The sequence below is a fragment of the Myotis daubentonii genome, chromosome 5 (assembly GCF_963259705.1).
Source record: "Myotis daubentonii chromosome 5, mMyoDau2.1, whole genome shotgun sequence".
NCBI lineage: Eukaryota > Metazoa > Chordata > Mammalia > Chiroptera > Vespertilionidae > Myotis > Myotis daubentonii.
Genome location: NC_081844.1, coordinates 87,691,163 through 87,712,224, shown reverse-complemented (window position 1 = coordinate 87,712,224; position 21,062 = coordinate 87,691,163). Strand labels below are relative to the sequence as shown.

The window sequence follows — 21,062 nt, the reverse complement described above, 5'->3', positions numbered from 1 at the left end:
AAATTTAACTTCAAAAAATACAATAATTGCTAAAGTTGCTGAGTTTTGAGTTCTAATAGAAAACGAAACACCCGCCAATATACATCTTACCTGAATCCCTTTATGATGCAGGAAAATCACTTCTATTTGGTTTGGGGATGCTGAGTTGGTCATTTTTAAGTCAGTGCACTTGTGATTTCATTTTACTTTCCTGATTTGTTGCATCAAGTGGGATTTACCTTAGGTTAGAATTCATACACAATACAATATATAGGTTGTGTATTATAGAATTGTACACTTGAAACCTATATAATTTTATTAACCAATGTCACCCCCAATAAATTCAATAAAATTTTTAAAAATTCACAAGGCAAAGATTATAGTAATTGTCCTTTATCTCACTGGTCCCCAAAGAACTTGTTTTTGTTTTTGCCTCTAACATGCTAGATAATGTGCTCTCAAGTGTACTACTCCATTAGAAGAGACGCAGGGAATTCTGGCCAGTTTCTAAGTTAACCCACATCCAGAGGACCCATTCAGATATAGGAGGCTGGGGAGGTGATGATTAAGAGAATGAGCTTTGGATTCAGAGTAACCTGCCTTCAAATTTTGGCTCTGCCACTCTTTGTTGACTGGAGCAGGTTATTGAATCACTCCCAAATCAGTTACTTTATCTGCAGAATGAGACTGTTCAGAATAAATTAGATAATCTCTGTATACATAGCATGCTGACTGGGGTATTGTTTCAACGAATGCCAAGAACTGAAAAGGAGATGATGATGAGCCTAGAGATAATTTAGAGTTTGGATCTTAGTTTGTGATGATTCTGTGGGTCTGAATTTTATAGTTTCCAGCTTTTTCTGCCTTCTGCCTAGTTAATCTCCCCTTACATCCATAACCTTCTAAGATTCCCTGAGCATGAGATGGGTTCTTAATTATTAAAGGTCTGTTCTGAATTGAAGAAGACAACAAAAACTGTGTGACTGCTGTGTCAAGAATATCTTACTCCATGTGATGTAAAAAAGATGGATGTGGTAAATGCTTACAATTTTACAGCATGTTACATTTTTCAAACCACTCTGAAATATACCATTGCAATTGACCCTCCCCCAAAATTGGTGACTGGGTGGTAATCACTTCTTTTTACAGATAAGAAAACTGAGGCAACAGTGAGTATCTTGATTCAACCCAAGTTACTCAGCTAATAAGTGATGGAGCCTAAGTTTGAATCCAAATATTCCAACAAGTCCATTAGGATTTCCATACTTCTCAAACTTCTAGTCTTCCTACATTACAAAGAAAAATGCAAGCAAGTACAAATTGATATACCTCAGTGTGGTTAGAAATATCTGAAAGTACAAAGAGTAAAATGAGAGACTTTATGGAGATAGCATAATTAAAGCAAGCTTTCTAGGATACCAGAATATTAGGAAATCCTACGTGGGGGGTAATTTCTGAATGCGTGCCTGTCTCCGGAACCAAAGGGGAAAAGAGCTGCTTTTCCAGCACCATGGACAGCTCAGCAGCTAAAGGGTTGTTCCTTGGACAGCCTGAACAAAGTCCTGTCGATTTGATAGCATCGGCTCTGTGAAGCCCAGGGGACCTGACCTGACCTTGTAATGCTCACTCGTAGAGGAACGTAAATTTAAAATGGCATTGGAGTTGCATTAAATGCTTATTCAGGGGGTTTCATTAGCGTCAATAAGTATGACACATTCGAAATTATTGATTTTTTTATTTTTCTCAATTTAGAACTGGGAGAGGCCCAATTAATTACTGCAAAGTGCCTTTACACTGCTTTCTCTCTATCTCTGTTAAAGCCCATTTCAATAATTACCACAGTTGAGTTTCATTAATCTAGTTGCTTTAGTGCACAATCCTCCTCCCCCAGTGCTGTTTCCCAAACTCAGCTATTCAGTGTATGGCTACCCCTCCTCTGTGATGATAAGGACCAAATGGAAATCCATAGATGCTAACTAATCCTGTAGCTATTGAAGAAGGGGCCTTAGGGAGACAAAAAGCTGACTCATAGATTGGAGAGAGTAGAACACTGCTGTTGTACAAGCTATATCTTCCCTCATCGGCCTGAAGACCAGAAAGGTATCATGAGGAACATAAACTGAGGCAGCTTGAGTTCTGGGCACCGTTCCTACAGTCATTTTTTCATGCAATGGATCTTTGATTTTTAGTGCTGGGATGGGAGAATGAGACTAACTCTATGGTCTAAGCTTTTGTAATAGATTTAACCTCACATTCCATAAGGTTTTTTTAATCATCAGTAAATTAGGCTGTTATCAGATTTTACATAATTACATATATCCAACCCGATCCTGCGCTCTGTAACTTCCTGTGGCATTGGATAAAGGGGAATCTGTGGCTCAGCTGTTTTAAAGTGAGAAAGAGGAAAAATGAATTCATTGGGAGAGAGCTTGGAGTTTGTGCCTGGATTTACTTGACAGGACCATCAACCACTGGAGAGCCAGGCAGGAAATGGGTTCCCAGCCCTAATTCAGATGGCATTATAGCATAAGTTTGACTGAATCTTTTCCAATTTTACTTTCTACAATTAACCGGAAATGAGGCAGTAGAGACAACTATTCAACTGGGTTTTAGAGTCACTCTGCTAGATTACAGGTGGGCTGCTGGATGCTGTTATTGCATTACATGATTAGGCAGAAAATTCAGGAGGATGGGGAGTAAAACTATCTCAACCTTCGGCTTGAAAAGAATGTGTATGTGGCATGGCTAATTGAATTCATTTCCAGGATTTTTAACTTTCAAGGATATTAGGCACTGTGATATTAGAAACAAGATTTCTAGATCATTTTAAAGTTAATCCTGGAAATTGAACTACTTTAAAGATTCCTTCTTCTTCTCCTCTTCCTCACCTTTTACTCTTTATGTATATATCCTCTAAGTTAACTCTCTGGGAACAGAGAGAGAGAGTCCACCATGCGCAGTGATGTGCCGGCTGTCAGATAAAATCTCCAGATTGAAACCAGAACGGAGGGCTGAGCTCCAAGTTGGAGAAGAAGCATGTGTGACCTCTTGGTTCAAATGGAGGGAGTGTCTCCAAATAGTCTCCTTTGCCAAAAGACTCAGCTTTCCTTGGAAATAAAGAGAAACAACTCCTTTGTTCTCAAAGATATATGAATGGTGTTTAGTATTGTCTCACTTCTTCCTATGAGTTCTAATTTTGGGGGCTGTATTGCTTTTAGTTTCTAGGATGTTCTATCAGTCTAGGTTGCAAATGAATAGGATTTCTGTGGGTGTTTTACTGGTGATGAAGGAAGCTTATTCATACATCCTTTCAGCAAATGTTTTCTGAATGTCTACCAGGTACTGTTCTAAGTGCTAGAGATAGACCATTGAGCAAAATCAACAAATTCTCTCTCTGTTCTCATAGACATTATATTCTCATGGGAAGAAGGCTAAAAATAAATAAGAAATTTACTATGGAGATATTAGAGCAAGTTCAAGATAGAATGGAGAATACAGGCAGTGGGGAGTCCACATTAAGTAGAATAGACAGTGAAGGGCTTGACACCAAGACCTAAATAACAGAATGGCACTAAGATGGGGGAAATCTAGGGAATGAGGACTCTCCGAGAAGAATTAGCTCATGTAAAGACCCAGAGGCAGTAATGTGCTTGGAGTATAAGGGGCAGAAGGCCAGTGAGACCTGAGCATAATGAATAAAAAGAAAGAGTGACAACGGATGTAGGCAGGATACAGACCACATAGAGGCTTAGAAGCTGTGACAAGGAGAGTGGTTTTATTCTGAGGCAGTATAAAGTTATTGGAGGGCTGAGAATCAGGGAACGACATAATCTGATTTATGCTTTCCAAAAGATCTCACTTTCAAATTTGTGTTCTCATCTGCAAGGCTTTAAATTGGGGATCCTGACCTGTTCTGGCATTTTACTGACCTGTGATTTTACAAACTTCTCTTCTTGTAAAATAAGCATATTTTAAACAGTGCCCAGCACAGTGCAAATGATTGGACAGCCATATCATTTTTGGATGGACTCATTTTCTAACATGTGAAACAAAGTTTTACATGTCATGTAATATTTAAAGGCCAAGCTTTAGTCTGACCCGGGCCACTGAGTTACTGTGTGTGCTGAGCAAAACTACTTAAGTTCTCAATCTGCATTTTCCCATGGGTAAAATGGGGATGTTGGTACCTACTTTGCTTACCTCTCATAAATGGTGTGACAGTATACTTGAATATGCTTTTTACAAAATTGAAGGGGCTGGAAGCTAAATCCATTCATGCAATAAGCATGTATTAAGTGTGGGTCACCAGTGATTTACATAGGTTTAATAATAATGGTTGGCATTTGATTAGGTTTAACTAGGTGTTAGGTTATATATATATATATATATATATATATATATATATATATATATATATATATATATATATATAATTATTATTTCAGAGAGGAAGGGAGAGGAAGAGAGAGAGATAGAAACATCAATGATGAGCATGAGTCATCGATTGGTCACCTCCTGCATGCCCCGCACTGGGGATCCAGCACGGTCAGGTATGTGCCCTGACTGGGAATCGAACTGTGACCTCCTGGTTCATAGGTCAATGCTCAACCACTGAGCCACACCGGCCAGGCTCACATTTATTTCTTGAGGCTCTGCCAATCCTTATGTTTTTAATCATTTGCAAAGAATCTTATTGTGACAAGAGGAGACCTCTCCACATAGCCCACTGAAAAATTATGGAGACAAAAGATCTTTATCTGACAAAACAGAAGAAGCAGGAGAGCAAGAGCTTGATGCTGAAAGTGATGAATCAGCCCAGACTTGCAGAATTTTTTTGGCCCCAAAATAGTTCCTTTTCAAAATATATTATTCAGAGCAAGGCTTGAGCAAGAGAAAGAATTAGAGCTGATTTCCAGCTGGAGTTTTGTGCGGGAGCAGAAAGCCTACATTGATTTGTAGGCATAACTGACCTTGGTAGGAGTGTTCGATCTTCAAATGAAGAGAAGGCCATCCGTGGGTTCTTGAGAGTGGGGGGATGAGATGACATAATCACTCTTTACAGCAAACTGCACTTAATTCCTGTTCAGACACTTTTAAAGGTATGATCTCAATCCAATCCCAGATATTATCCCTATGTACAGGGAATTCAAAACTCAAAGATTACATGATTGGCTCAAGGTCACCCCAGGCATCAGTAACAGAAGATGGACTAAAACCCATATCCCCTGACTTCCAGGCCAGCATCTTTTCTGTTGGCTACCTGTTAAACAATGTCAAGCTGCCTTACTTGCTCTATGGTCTTGGCCAACTCACTTAGTCTCTCTAAGTCTCAGATTTCTCACCTGAAAAATAGGAATAATGAAAAAACATCTTTGTGTCACTGATAACACTGAATAACCTAAGATGCACAGGGAAAGTATCTGCATATAGTAGGTACTCAGAATATGTGAATTCCCTTGAACCAGCCAGGCTGATATTGCTAATGCCTCTCAAAGATATTTTCAATAAAACTGTACTGGGTTATAAATCTCAGGAGTGTCTATGTGGAATGAGAGTGAGGAGAAAATCTAGACTATCAACCAAGTGAAGGGAGGCACAGACTGAGTTGGAAGCACTGCAAAAATCTCCATGATTTTCCTGCACCTATTTTTTTTTTTTTTTTGCACAGATAGATGTCCTTAGATTTCAGTTTATTAATTCATTCAACAGATATTATTTGGATATCTCATGTGCCAGACATGATTTTGGGTACTAGGGATATACAGCAGCTAAACAAGACAGCTTTGTTCCCTGCCTTCATGTACTTTGAAATCAAGTGGGAAAGATAAACCTTCATCAAATATTGCAGAAAGAATATAAACTTCCAAGTCTGAAGGCCTCTTTCTAACGGAGTCATCTTAAGCTGTGTTGGGATAATCTGGCTTAGCCTTGTGTGATCTAGGAAGGCTTCCCTGAGGAAGTGACCTTTAAACTAAGGCTTGGGGGTAAAGCAGCCATGCCAGATAGAAGGAGCAGCATAAATCAAGGCCATGGGGTAGAAAGGCAACCATCACATTGGAGTGGGACTGAGTAGCATGAGTAAGTGGGAGGATGGCATCAGATGTGGCCAGGAGAGAAGTGGGGACCGAATCAGGCAGGAAAAGCTTTTGTGAAGTTCTAAGCAGGGTGTGGATGTGTCAGATTTGATGATGGCATAGCCACCTAAAGGGGCATGTACACAACTCAGGTGACTCAGTCTATCCCTTGGCCAGTGGTTCTCAACCTTCCTAATGCCACGACCCTTTAATATAGTTCCTCATGTTGTGGTGGCCCCCAACCATAAAATTATTTTCGTTGCTACTTCATAACTGTAATTTTGCTACTGTTATGAATCGTAATGTAAATATCTGATATGCAGGATGTATTTTCTTTCTTACAAATTGAACATAATTAAATCATAGTGATTAATCACAAAAACAATATGTAGTTATGTGTTTTCTGATGGTCTTAGGTGACCCCTGTGAAAGGGTCGTTCGACCCCCAAAGGGGTCGCGACCCACAGGTTGAGAACCGCTGCTCTAGGCAATAATCTCCTAACTCCAAAGCCACAGGGAAGGATTTAAGGAATCATGAATCTGAGTGACTAGCAAGGGAGATGAGTACAGTTCCTTCAAGGTCAAATATACTAATAGGAACCCACCAGGCAAGCTGTGCCTATGCGTGTGGATTTATATGCTTTCAGTGTTTTCCTAGAAGCAGTAGAGTGCGGGTGCGATCCTGCTGATTCTTCTCCTTCCACAGTTTTCTCCCTTTTTATATGCTTATTTGTGGACTCACTTATTCATTCATCCAACATATAAGTTAATTTATAATCTAGTTGGAGATAAAAGATATAGTCAATAAATTACAAGATTGAAGGAGGTGAATACCATAAATATAAGAAATGGAGTAGAGGTTTCAGAGGAAGAGAGGGTCACCTCTAGTTTGTTAGGAGGAGGCCAGAGGTGGACAGTGACCAGGAAAGGACTTATGGATGAGGCAACATTTGATGTGAACCTTGAAGGATGCAGGAATAAATAAGCAGATGGAGAGAGAACAGGGAAAGAGAGCAATGAGAGTGAAGACAGAGGAAGTATAGGATGAATGGAATAAAAAGTTCAGTTGAATTTTAACCTCTGTGAAGGAAAGGTCTTAGAAGATAGGTGAGGGTCAGGTCTGAGAAGCTGCAAAGGCTTCTAAACAGAGTTCCTGGATTTCAAACATGGGAAGCTGTATGCACTTTTCAACTGGGAAGTGGTGTGATTAAAAGGTGAGGAATCAGCTGGGGGTGAGGAGTGGGAGATGGATGGCACATGAGCACCAAGCCCACGGTATGAATCCACTGAGTCCAGATCTTGCCAAGCATAAGTATAGCCTAGCAGCGGTCGCCAACCTGTGGTCCATGAGGTCCAAAAGATTGGCGACCGCTGGCCTAGAGTATTAGTATAGTCCTGAGTCCCACTCCAGTCATTGAGGAGCATGCATGGGGCTATCGTATTTGGATTTGTTTTAAGCTCTCTAGTTGATCTTAATGTAGCCAACATTTGGAAACCACCCTTCTATACCATTCTACATGCAAGCCAAGCCTCACAGCAACCATCTAGGCCAGTCAAGTTGCTGAAAGTACCAGCAAAGTCTTTCTGTGCCTGTCATGGTCATGAACTAGGTCACTTTAGAGGGCTCTTGGAAGCCAAAGCCATGATCTGATTTGATCATTTAAAATTGATACTAACATAAATTATTATGAAATGGGTGGCAGAAACATTTGACTATGTATTAAAGAGATGAAACCACACAGAGGTGCACAAAGAACCTTCTGTATACACCAAGTTGTTAATAATAATCACTCTGGAGAAGTGAGCTTGGGGCTGGGGGCAGACTTTTATTTTACATGTTTCCATATGTTTAAAACATGTTTCACAATAAGCAAACATTGCTTTAGTCATCATAAACCCTAGTTAGACTTATTTATTTTTATTTTTTAAATATATATTTTATTTCAGAGAAGAAGGGAGAGGGAGAGGGAGAGGGAGATAGAAATATCAATGATGAGAGAGAATCATTGATCAGCTGCCTCCTACATGCCCCATACTGGGGATTGTGCCCCAAACCAGGGCATGTGCCCTTGACCGGAATCAAACCCAGAACCTTCAGTGCTCAATAGATAGGTCGATGCTCTATTTATTGAGCCCAAACCAGCTAGGGCTAGAGAGACTTTTAAGCAACAAAATATGACCTTTGCAAATCATGTTCCAGTATCCAGGTAGAAGAGAAAGACGGCCTCTGTCCTCAGTGGTGACCGGGCTACACTATGAGTTTCTGTATCAAAGGATATCCAGATTGGATAGTAAAGAAAAAATGTCTTAGGCTTTCTGGTTGATGATACTGGGAATGTTTACCTTGGGAAAGACAACGTTTGCAAGATTAGGTACCTTGAATGTCATTCTGATTGAGTTTTCAGATGACTCACAGCTGGGAGGAGGAGCCAGAACTGAAAGATCTTGGCAGTCTAGATTGATGGGCCAAATCTAAAAATAACACGAATGCATGGGAATTGCTGCAATATCTTCCCTGAAGTCTGACAGAGCCACCTGCATGCAGGCAGGGAGGGGAGTGGCCCTGAAGAGCAGTTCATCAGAACAAGCCTTCAGGGTCTTAGTTAACTGTAAGAGTGAGTCAAAAAGAATGCTGTGGCTGCCAAGAGAAGGCGTGTCTGGCAGCATTAACAGAAATCTGTCCTTTGATTCTTAACCGGTGGTATGCATCAAAGTCACCTACGAGTCTATTTACACATATGCTCAGTCCCAACCCCACCCCAGCCTGACTGTATTCCAGTCCCTGGGGAGGAAGGGCTGGACTAAGCACATGGAGTTTGGATATGCTGACCCCATATAGGCCTCTGATTTTTCAAAATTGATCTAGATCAAGGGAGGGACCATCTCAGACTCTATCATGTTAAAGGATCTACAATTTTTAATGATTTTTGAGAATCATGTTAAAAGAAAGCAATAGCCTGCGCTTTTATTTCTGATTATGGAAGTAATTTTTGGATAATATTAGTTTTCATTTCAATTTGCCACCTTATTCAAATTGGTTTTAAATAAAATCGTTTAACTAAAATTAGGATTGTGTCATATGCAATGTATTGTAATGTGACTTCTTCATTTGATATTCCAATAGGAACATTTTTCTGTGTTCTTCAAGGTGATTTGTAATAGTCGTGTAAACTGTCCATAAGGATATGTACCAAAGTTAACCAATTTCCCATTATTGTATATCTTTTCCCAAATATTTCACCATTATTAAACACAACGTACCAGTGTGTGTGGTACTACACTTTGAAGAGGAATATTGTTGACTCAGTGGAGTGGCCAGATTGGTGGCAGTTTTGTAATCTTGATGTAAGGAACAGCTGAAAACTGTATTTGAGTAATATTTTGTGGGGTCGGATGGTGTAGCAAATATTTTCAAATATTTCAGGGAAATCAAACAAAAAGAATTCAATTTGTTTTGCTAGCTTTGCTCAAAGGGACAATTGGATGAAATTCCAAGGAAGCAGCTTTAGGAGAAGGTAATGAATTTTCAAATAATTACGTTTTGAAGGTCTTGCCTACCCCACCCTTGGGGATGCTGGAGGGTGAGTTAGAATTTGTAAATGAAGTAATAGAGGAGATTAGGAGATTCAAATTTCTATTACAGGGTGAGAAAGTGGGTTTAAAAAGAAGTGCAAACTCCAATGGCCCAACCTACAACACAACAGTAAATGGGTTTGTTCAGCTAATGGACTTTTCTAAAACAATTTGAATTCAAATGCCCTTAGGCAGAACATTTGCTCCTTAATTAGCCACCAACCACCCCCCTCCTCATTATTTTACCTGCCTGGGCTCCGGAAGGCTTTTGAGTTTACCACCCCTAGTGGATACTAACTAAATCCTTTGATGCTATGATTATCATTCATTCATTCAAATGCTTATGGAGTCAGCACTTCCTGTGTGCTGACTATTGTGTGAGCTGCTGGAGATAACAGTGACCCTGACCGGCATCTTCTCCCTCAACCAGCTTGCTGTGGGAGGGGGTGGTGTTGGAAGACTAAGGTTTAGAAGAGGACTATAGGAACTCAACTAAGAAGGGGTCTTCCATTCAAAGACAGCAAACAGCATTTGAAAGGTTGATCAATTATAAAATTAACATTGTCCAAAAAAAGGGAACTAAGGAATTTAGAAGGTTTTTTCCTGTCTTCCTTTCTTTCAGTGTATATTTCAATTCTGTTACCCATAATTGAAAGCACTTATTGCGTGTACGCTTTGTGCTAACTAGACTCTTGCTGAGTGCTCTATGTACAACAAGTCCATTCAACCTCATGGTACTCTCCGCTTTTGTAGAGGCGAAGACGGAGGTTCAGAGAGTGAACACAGCTTGTGCTTGGTGTGCTCCCAGTTAGGGCTTGAACCACCATAGTCTGCGCCTTTTCCTGATTGTCATGTCCTGTCTTCTCTGCCCTTGCCACTCTGGTCCCATCTTACCAGGACTCTTCCCTCTGGCTCTCTCCATTTCTGTCCCTAGTCACTCCTGGATTCTGCTCTTCTTGCGGCTGGACAAAGGCACACTTTGCCCACCACTTCTCCTTCCTGCTGCATAAACAAGTCCCCTTATCTTTTGATTATTCAGCTATTTGGAAGCCAAATACATTCAGGTGGCAGATTTTCTAATAACCAGAGTAGCAGCAGAGCAGAGCAGTGGAAAATGGGAGGTTTTGATTTTGAATTAGGAGGTGGATTTTTTAAAGGAAGTGCTTTATTGATGCTGAGAAGTTTTAAAAATTGTCTTCCCATATGGCTCTTTTCAACCCACTGAAGACTCAGCAGCTGCTGGCACTCAGTCGGATTTGTCCCCACTGAACAGAACAACACAGTGAATCTCGCCTCTTAAGCATAGCTGCCTCTTATTTCCACCCAGAAGGCATCTCATTTTTGGAGTGACATGATACTTGGAATAAAGGTATAGGAAATAGTGCTTGGAGAAGCTGCTCCTGAATTCTGGTGTGACATTTTCCAAAATCTATTTTCAAATAATTAGACCCCCAAATTCTTGGTGTCAAATTTGAGTTGGTATGTGGGCTCTGCATGTGTGTATAAACGGAAAGTTTTTTTAAAAAATAAATGGCTAGATTTATTAGGTGTTTTCTATGCATCAGGCACTGTTCCATACTATCTATATCTATACATCTATATGCTATTGGACACCAGAAAAGATGTTATTGGACAGTCCTCGGAGTTGGAGGGAGAGGGCTATGCCTTCCTGGGTTCTTGTCAGTCTCGTGAGAAAGATTTCAAGTAAGTGACAGACAGATAATAGCGTTGTAACAAAGCAAGTGAATTTATTAAAAATACATTTGGCATATAGCATAAGTGGGCCACCCAGCTAATCTGAGTGTGTGCCCAGTGGGGGCTCAAGAGGTTTATACCCCTCTTCCTATAGGTTTCAAAGTTCCTCTGCCAGATATTTTGGGCAGCAGATTAGGTTTCAAATTCCCTCTTTTACTCTGTTGTAGTTTCTCTTGGAATGTTTGTACATATACCTGGTCATCTTGTTTGGCAAGTCCTGAGACGGCCAACTTCTTTGTTCAGTGGGTGAGATAAAACTCTTCCCTTTTTTTCCTTCCCCTGCCCCCTGCCTTAGCAGTTCCAGGGTGATTTATGTATTCTCTGGTTAAGGAGGAAAGTTATTAATCATTTGCTCTCAAGTGACATGGGTTGAGAACGATAAGATTTTGTGATTCACAAGCTGGCTGCAAGCTGCCCAAACTGTTTGGCCTTGTTTAATTTTCTTGTCTCAGTTTCCCTATTCCACTTGCCCAGAAATTTTTCTAGTTTCTTGCTATCCTGCTACATATATACACATATGTACACATATACATATATACACAGACACACACTGCAATATACTAGTTTATTTAATCCTCAGAAGACCCTTGTGAAATTATTGCTGTTCTCATAAGTTCAGTTCAAACAAGATGACTTACCCAAACATACGCAGCGAAGTATTAGAACCAAGGCTTCTCAGGTCTTCTGGACTCCGTAATGCTCACTTCCACACCTGGATGAAGAGGAATGAGGTTATTTTGACGCAGGGCTGGGGGACCTTTTTTCTGCCAAGGATCATTTGGGTATTTATAACATCATTCACAGGCCACACAAAATTGTCAAGTTAAAAATGAGCCTGCTATCTTTGGTCAAATATTCAATTAACTCACCCCTAATGCCTGGGCAGGGCCAGACCAAATTATATGGCCCACAGGCCGGACGTTGCCACCCCTGCTCTGACAAGTGAAACACCACATATGTAGTTTTTAGACCTTTTCAAACCCTTTCACCTATATTTGGATTTTATGCCTACTTGTAAGGCCAGAGAGTCAGGTTTGTTTTGAGCTAAAAGGAAACTAAGATCCAGAGAGGCAGTGAGACCTTTCAAACATCACAGAGCTAACGAGTTAGTCATAAAAGCCTAAACTTAGCCCAGGTCTCCTACGGCCCAGTTCCTGGCTTCATGCAGATGAGAAGGTTGATTTCTGATCCCTGCAGTTAAATTGGACAATTCCTCATCTCAACTTCACCACTGACTAGAAATTCACTTAACAAATATTCACTGAATTATTACTGAATACTTTCAGGAACTATGCCAGGCCGTAGCAGGGCAGTGATGGTCATTGTAGATCTGTCCTGTGATCATAAATTTACCGTCTAGTGGGGAAATCAAACAATTGGACAAGAATTGCTATAAAGGTTGATGGGCCTGAAGGGAGCAGGAGGATGGAAAGCAGGTCTAAGGTTCTAGAGAAGGAGAAGGGTAGCCAGGTGGGAGTGGAGGTAGAGACAGTTTTACAGACAGGAGGAATATTTTGAGCAGACAGATGAGCCAAGGACAACACTTAATATGGACTAATCCAGCAGAGCCCTAGAGATTCAAGGCCAGCAGCTGAGAAATTGGGGCGACTCCACAGTGACATCAATACACCTTGCTTGGCAGACAGCTGCAGGTTCAAATACCGGCTTCAGCTTTCCCAAGCTGTGCAGCTTTGAGCGTGATCTTGGATGTCTCTGAGTTTCCCCATTTGCAAAGGGAGATGTAACTGTAAGTGGTTGCCAGGTTAATCATCAGGCTTGCAAATATTAAATGCAAAGCATTCAACCTAGTCCCAGCAAAAGGCACACTGCCCACCAGCTGCTCCAGCCTGAAACATGGGAGTCACCTGAGTCCTGATTTTTCCTTACCCCGGCCCCACACAACAGGTCGCTGGCAAGTCCTCTCTGTACTCCTCCAGAATATCTTGAAAATTCCTCATTTATCTCTGTCTGCACTACTACAGTGTGAGTCCAAGCCAAACCTGACCTCCCACCTAGACTGAGAACACAGCACCTACCCACTCTCCCTGCTCCCACTCACAGTTCCACCCCGACCTCAATCTTTACACATCAGCTAGAATGAGCTTTTAAAAACATGCAGTACACGTCATATTGCTGCTTCAAACCCTCCCTTGTTCTTAGTAGAAAACCTAAACTCCCTATTAAGGCTGGCCCCGTACTATCTGGCTTCCGGCCGCGTCCTGGCCCATCTCCCACTCCTCCCTCACAATCCCTGCCTACCCTGGCCAGCTGCTTCCTCCTCAGGTCACAGCTGACATACCTCCTCCTCAGAGAGGGGCTTCTCCAACCACTTATTAAACAAAGCCCTCCATCCTAATTTCTACCACTGCACCTCATTTCTTTCATTTCCACCATTATTACAATTCGCCATTAGATGTGTCTTTGGGTGCTTACTAGATTGTCTAGCTCCCTTGCTAGGCTGAGAGCGCTACAAGACCGAATTGTTCGGTTAGGGAGCCGATGGATCATAGCACCTGTCCAGCACAAACTAGGCACTTGGTAAACATTGTCTAGATTAGAGAAATGTAAGTGAGTCTTCAATAAAAAGTAGCTATTGTTGTTCATGAATACCCATCAGAGAGGATGTTACGGTGTGTCTTATGAGCATTCACTAAGAATTTATTTCTGTCCCCATTCATTGCCTCAATTTCCAAGGCTGACAGCCCAGCAGAAGGCTTTTACTTGATGGAGAAGGGGATGATTATACTGTGTCAGTGGGACCACTGGCGGGAACTGCCCCCAAAGCCCCTCAACATTGCATTGGTACATGACACCATTTCCAGGCAAATCCTCAGTATGATTTCTCTGAGACTCTGGGACCCAGGGACATTCATCACTGGAGAAGTGGGTGCTCATACACATTCGTGCGTTAGCAGCTGGTATTTCTGCCTCGAGGATTTTACATTTACAAGGTAATAATAAAAGCGGTATTAGAAACCTGCAGATGGCCTGTCCAATAGAGATAAATGTTGATTACAAACTCCAACATGGAAGTGGGATCGACGAGAAGTGTTACCGGGTAATTTAAGGCCCCTCGCGGATGTCCCTGGAGATACCTTGGCCAGTCAGTTCTGTTTTATTTCAGGGAGGACATAAAACTCTGCTGGTTGGACTTTTTTTTTTCTCCTGACAGAAATGAGTTGTCATGATGAATCATCAAGGCCAAGGCTGCAAAGCTGGCACCGCACACCAAAGCCCGATTCTCCCTGTGAATGTGGTCTTTGAACCTGAAATCAGGGTCAAGTTTTCGGGCTCTCATCTTATTGGACAGACAGGGCCTCTCTTACCCTTAGTGGAGGGGTGCTGAGCTGGCTCTTTAAGAGTGTGCATTTCAGAGTCTGATCAGTACTCGGAAGTAGTAAAATGAGGGACAAAGCCAATGACAGAGTAATAATTTTCAGCAATTTGATTCTCTAAAACAACACTATCCTGTAGAATTTGCACTGGTGGTGGAAATATTCTGTGTCTGAGCTGTGTGACATGGTAATCACTCAGCATATGTAACTGCTGAGCACTGGTGATGTTGCCAGTGCAATGAGGAACTGAACTTTTAATTTCATTTAAATTTGCATGGCTGCTGATAACCGCCTTGGACAGCAGAGGAGCATAGTCTGATTGGAAGAAGAGTAGCTTTGATATGCAGGACAAAAAGGCTGAATGGGAATACCAAGGGATAGTGGCTGGGAGGGCATGTACCATGATGGTTGAGTACACATACTCCAGTGTGTGATAGATCTGGGTTCAAATCCCAGTTCGGCCAAGTTTCAGCTGTGTGATCTTGGGCAAGTTACTTAACTTCTCCCAGATTTCCATTTCTCATCTGTAAAATGAGGCTAAAAATAGAACCTACTTCCCAGGGCTGCTTTACATCTTAAATGAGATACAATCTGCAAGCACAATTCTGTCTTACTACACTTGGTGTAGTATCTTTTCATATGAAGATGGACCCTCTTGTGTACCTAAACCCATCCTGGAGCTGCTGATAGTGAAATGAATTTGTGGCCTCTGCCTATCAGATCTAGGTCCCAAAGCCACATATTTTGGGGTCCCAGCTTGGGTGAGCCCACTAACAAAGCTTTCCCCTTGGGACACGTCCACTGTGCATAATCTGTTTGTTGGGATGCTTGGTGAGCCAGTAAGGTACCCTTTAAATAAAGTACCACTTTCAAATCAATTCATGTTTCTCCAGTCATATGGAACTTAACCATGTTCCATTGCTTTCAATACATTCCTTACCAAGGTTAATACCAACACTGGACTGATGAATAGGAGGGCCTTGACTAGCACAAAAACTGAAGTGCATTCGATGATGTCACTTTGCCATCTTCTGCCTAAATTATCTTCTTAGATAAATGGAAAAGATGTATCTGCTTTCCATTTTCAAAGCCATTGATTTTTGCTGCAATTAGAGAATGAAGAGCTAGGCCAGGCAAGATTCTTTCCTGCTTTTAAAAACAGCCTTCAAGGATCCCAGCTGCTTTATGGGCTTTCTCCAGTGCCAAGGGTGGGGGGATGAATGTTCCTTGAGTCAGCATGCCATCATCGCTGGGGGCATCTGGGGGCTACGAAAAGGTCCGCAGATGACTTCGTGCTCAGATAACTTAGGGTCCCCATAGGGTTCCCAGTCTTCAACTTGCCTCGTAACGAGAGCCGTGGATATTTCTGAACACAGTTTGACCTGCATTCTATTGATCTAATCACCTGCCTAAGCACTGTCTGCAATTAAATCCTTCTCCTTGCAATAAAGTTAATCTCTTCCCGACACATAAAACCTGACCCCCACAGCTGGAGCGAGGAGAATGGCTGTTGTTTTTGCTACCATCTTGGGACCCGAGAGCTCTGTTCCGAAGGCTGGAGCAACTCCTGTGGCTTGGGGGGTGGCACCCTCCCTGACTTCAAGTGTGACAGTGCTTTTCTTCCCTTCCAGACGCCTCCACCAGGCTGCCTTGTTCCTGCTCAGCCTCATTTCTTCTCCAGAGCCCAGCAGGGGGTGTGAACCACACTGCACATTATGCTCTTCCTCCAGCAACCTGCTGCTTGTGTTGTCAAGGCCGTTAGCACACACTTTGCAATTACTCTGTTGGCCCCTTTTTGTTCCAGTTTGAAGAGATTAGTGTCCATCACATAAAGAATTCAGTTTGGAAAGGCCACAATCTCTGCCCTACCTTCAGCTCAGCCTTTCTAAGGGACTTGGTTTGCTTCTCGACAGACCTGATTTTGGCTTTCTAAACATGAGGAGATTCTTTCATTCACTTGGCAAATATTTATTGAGTGATTAGTCACAACCCTGGCTGTCAAGATGTTTACGAGTGTAACTGGGAAGAGAGCCCATTTAAAAGGCAAGGGCCAGGAGTTGGGGGTGGGAGGGAGGCCAGCGGCAGGACCTTGAACTTTGTACACAGGTGGCTTGGGTTCCAGTTCCAATTTTGCAAATGCTAGTCATGACACCTGAGCAAGTTACTGTTCTTCACTAAGCCTCAGTTTCCTCATCTTCAAAAATACAAATAAAAATTCCTATTTCATTTGGGTTTTGTGCGGATAAAATAAAATGATGTACTTTAAAATGTCTATAACAATGCCTGACACATAGTAAGTGCTCAATAAATGTTACTTATAATTGTCACCTTGTTTAATCCTCACAACTGTATGAGCCAGGTCCTCTATTTCCCCCCACTTTACAGATGGGAAAACTGAGGCAAAATAATTTGCCAAAGGTCGCATAGCTTATAAGTGGCAGGCTTAAACACAGGAGTGCCTAACATTACATTAATATTTCTTACCATTATCCCAGGCAGACTGAGCTAAGCTTTCCTTATATTTTCAGAAGCTACATATATCACGAGGTTATTGAGAAAATTTGCTATTTCTGTTAATGATGACTCAAATTAAGCCACATGACTTAGCTGGAATACAACATTTTTCAAACATTCATTCTATTGCAGTTTTTTTTCCTCCTGGTATCCAGTGAGTACTTCTCTTCACATAGAGAATTTTTATTAAATGCCTAATTAAAACTGGTTGGATTCTCACTTATAACAGTTTTCAGTTCTGAATTTAAATCTAATGATGTGTTGAAATATTAATGACCTTTATCTATAAAAGTGTCTCCATTGTACTAAAGTTAGCAAATGTAGCTGATAGTACTCAGCACTGGAACATTCCCTTGCACAAGGTGTTTGCTGGGGTTTGCGTCCTTTTAAAGATGGGTTTTATGCAGCCCTGACAAATAGACAAAGTAGGAAACTTTTGCATCACAAATAGCCTGGGGATTTGGTCTCCCAATAAAAACTTTAAAAGTGCTCTAATTCAAGCTAAGTAATAATAGCTGTAAAGCATTTAGAGGAATTGACAGTGTTAGGCATGGTCTATGGTGTAAAAATGTTTCTGCGAGGTAGCATTTGTGTCAAATGGAGCTAAGTTCATTCCGACTCTCTCTGTGAATCCTACCTACTATTGCATGAGCATTCCTATGGCTCTGGTTTTATTGATGGGGACAGTGAAGACAGGAGTAAAATTTATCTGAGGCTTAATTCTACTAGTAATAGGTTGGACTCCTTCCAGTTTCCCAGAAGTCCTTTGGGTTCAAAGCACTTGCATAACTCATGCTGGCTTCTGAGCCTTGAGGCATAACAGAAGGCTGGGTCTCTTTGTGTGTGTGTCCTTTGAGGAATGACCTTGATACAGACTTGTCCCACCCCCACCATGACTTGGAGTGTCCAAGCTGAGGGACAATTGTTTACCAGCCTGCTGACAGAGCCCTACTTGTAGAAGTCCCATGTCTTCTCTGGCTAAATAACTGGGACCATATGTTCAGGGCCCAAAGCTTGGGATTTATTTTTTTTTCAGAGCAAGTTCAAATGTGCCTATTTGCATCACCTGGGGATATTGAAATTCCAACCCCAAGTTCATTTTCACATAACTCATTATCTTCCCTTGGATTTGGTACTTAATATGAACTTTGGCAACAGATGGAATGAGATGATGTTCCAAGAGCATTTACTGATTCTTTTGTGCTTACAAATACACACACATAGTGATCATTTGCACTCAAATGAAACTTCCAGAGCCAGGCAGTGCCCTCAGGTATTCATTTGCCACCCCCTGTTGAGTTCTCGGGTAGAATTTAATTATCCAACAAATTTGGGGGTAGCTGTGCCAGATGTTGGGTATTGACCCAGACATTTCAGATGGAAGGATCTGATGCATCCCAGAGAGAGCAGGGAAAGCAGATTTGAGAGGTGGGACTCTCAAAGGGAAAAAAGAGGCATGAAATTGGGGGGGGGGGCGATGGGGGAGCAGCTTGAAATTGGTGATTTCCTCAGAGCCAGATGGTAAACCTTAAGCCCCAAGAACCACTAGGCATTTGTGAAGGTCATTGAGGAAGGTCCCTGACCTCTGTTAGACACAAAGAACCTCATAGTTTAGAACCAGTTGAGGGCCCAGCTTTTGTCTGTTCACAATAAAAATTATCCTGTTGACTTGAATGACAGACACATGCAGCTGCTCCTTCCTCATTCCAGCATGGTTTATGGGGGCTGCTTGGAGCACTAACTAATCTTTGAATTCGGCCTTATCTACAGAGAAGTTATTGTAATTGTAATGTGTTATTAATAATATGTGTTAATAGTATGACATTGATTAAATGGGAATTCTCTACTAGGCCCTGTGCTAAGCACCTGTGCATCCCTTTGGTTCTCAGAACAACCTTATGCAGGAGAAAATCGTAATTTTCCCATTTTGGGAGGAGTGAATAAAGCTCAGTCTTACAACATCACTTCATGAGGTCCAACACCTAATAAGAGGCAGAGGCAAACAGACTGGCTCCACAACCCATGCGTTCCCCCATCATCCTCAGAGCTGAAATTGACTTCCCAATGGGAGGAATTCTGCCCTGCTCAAAGGTCCCTGTAGGGGCCCTATTTTGTGCCCTGTGTCATCCCCACCCAATCCAAATACAACTGATATAAACACAGCCAATCAAAAGGCTGGCTTGTGACTGCTGATATGGCTTAGAACCAACCCCACCCCCACCCCCACCACCAAAAGAAAGAATGAATGAAAAGAGAGAGAGCTGAGCCTACCAGATTCCTTCTCTTGGAAATTTAGACTGATAAATACCATCAAGCTATTTAACTTTGAGAGCTTAAGATGAAATGAAATCAAGTTGAGATCAAGTTGGGGTTATGAAGTACTGGGGCAGCAGTGATTAAGAGTAAGCAGAGCAATTCATTTGGTTGAGAGAGCATCTCAGTACACAAATAGAGAAGCAGAGGGGTCATGAGAAAAGAAAAAAGTAGCCAGTAACCAGTAGCCATGGATGTTCAAACCTGGATGCTTTTCTGGTTCCAGTCCATGGGGATTCTTACTTTATATAACTATGAGGGTGGACTGAGATAATTTATGTAAATCACCCATCAGAATGCCTGATATGTGGTTAAGTGATCAATACAAGTCAGCACTATTATTATGTTTATTATTAGTAGAATTTTAATGTGATTTGTCTTTTATTTGTAAGATACAAAACAATCTCTCTTTGCCAGCTTACCAAGGTGCATGAAGCTAGGCTTATGAAAAGCCATGTATTTTCTTATATCATTGAATTGGATTCCTTGTTATAATTTATAATTCAAATTTCAGCTTATGATTATCTTAGTTTTCCTTCGGATCGATTCCACACCCACTAATGAACTATCATGTCGAGCAATGGGGAGCTAGTCCCATAATCTGTTTTCTTCCAATCCCCCTTCAGATGCTAATGAGAAGTACCATGGAGACATCAGCCATTAGTATACACGGGCTGATATAAATCATGGACTATGGATCATTGAGCATCTTTGTTGTAAAACAAATGGCCTGTGGTCAGTTAATCATACAAAGAAACATCTCCAGGGTTTCTTGGCTTTATTCATAACCCCTAAATCCGTTTGCAGTTTTATAAACAGAACATCTGTTAAAATATGCAGAAATTACAGTCACAGTCATTAGTAGAGAGCTATATAGCTTTGGCAGATTTTTTTTAAAGCTTTTGATGGTAATCTCCTCTTTCTGTGACCCATGCTTTACTGCCATTCTTGCTGAATCTCTTTTGTTCCCCTCTGTTCTTCTGGGTTACTGCACTTTAACCCAGAACTGGCAAGTGGACATGTGTTGTCCCAGGCTAAGTTAGCACTGTGCCATTCTGCAGCATAGCAGAGTAACTGTAGCTCAGCCATGGTCCCTGCAAAACCACCTATTTCCATATGCAGTATGCATAGCCTCAAGCAGCCAGAAGGTGAGAAACCCTAATTGGTTTCACACCTTTTGTGGACCTTGGGCGTTTGCAGGGCTGGCATTTAGCCAAGAGTAAATAGTGCTCAACACCAACACCACCCCAAATCTCTCTCTCTCTCTCTCTCTCTCTCTCTCCTCCCCTCCCTCCCTCCTCTCTCTCTCTCTCTCTCTCTGTTAAAAATTTTACTGTGTTCATATTTAAATTAGCTGGTGCAATTAACCTCTAAAACAAATACTAGGAGAAATATGGACATTGCCAGATAACAAGATTTGATGTAAGAATCTAGACTAGCCACCTCCCTGTCTAGTGAAGAAACATTATTCCACCTAAAAACTGGGGAGTAGTTCACCTTTATTTAGCCATAACTTTGT

At 41.6% G+C, this 21,062-nt stretch overlaps 1 protein-coding gene across 4 annotated transcripts in view; it reads left to right on the top strand.

The window, feature by feature from the left end:
• Positions 1 to 21,062, top strand: part of PPP2R2B (protein phosphatase 2 regulatory subunit Bbeta) — a 342,291-nt gene that overhangs the window by 155,860 nt on the left and 165,369 nt on the right. The gene's annotated exons all lie outside the window — the stretch shown is intronic.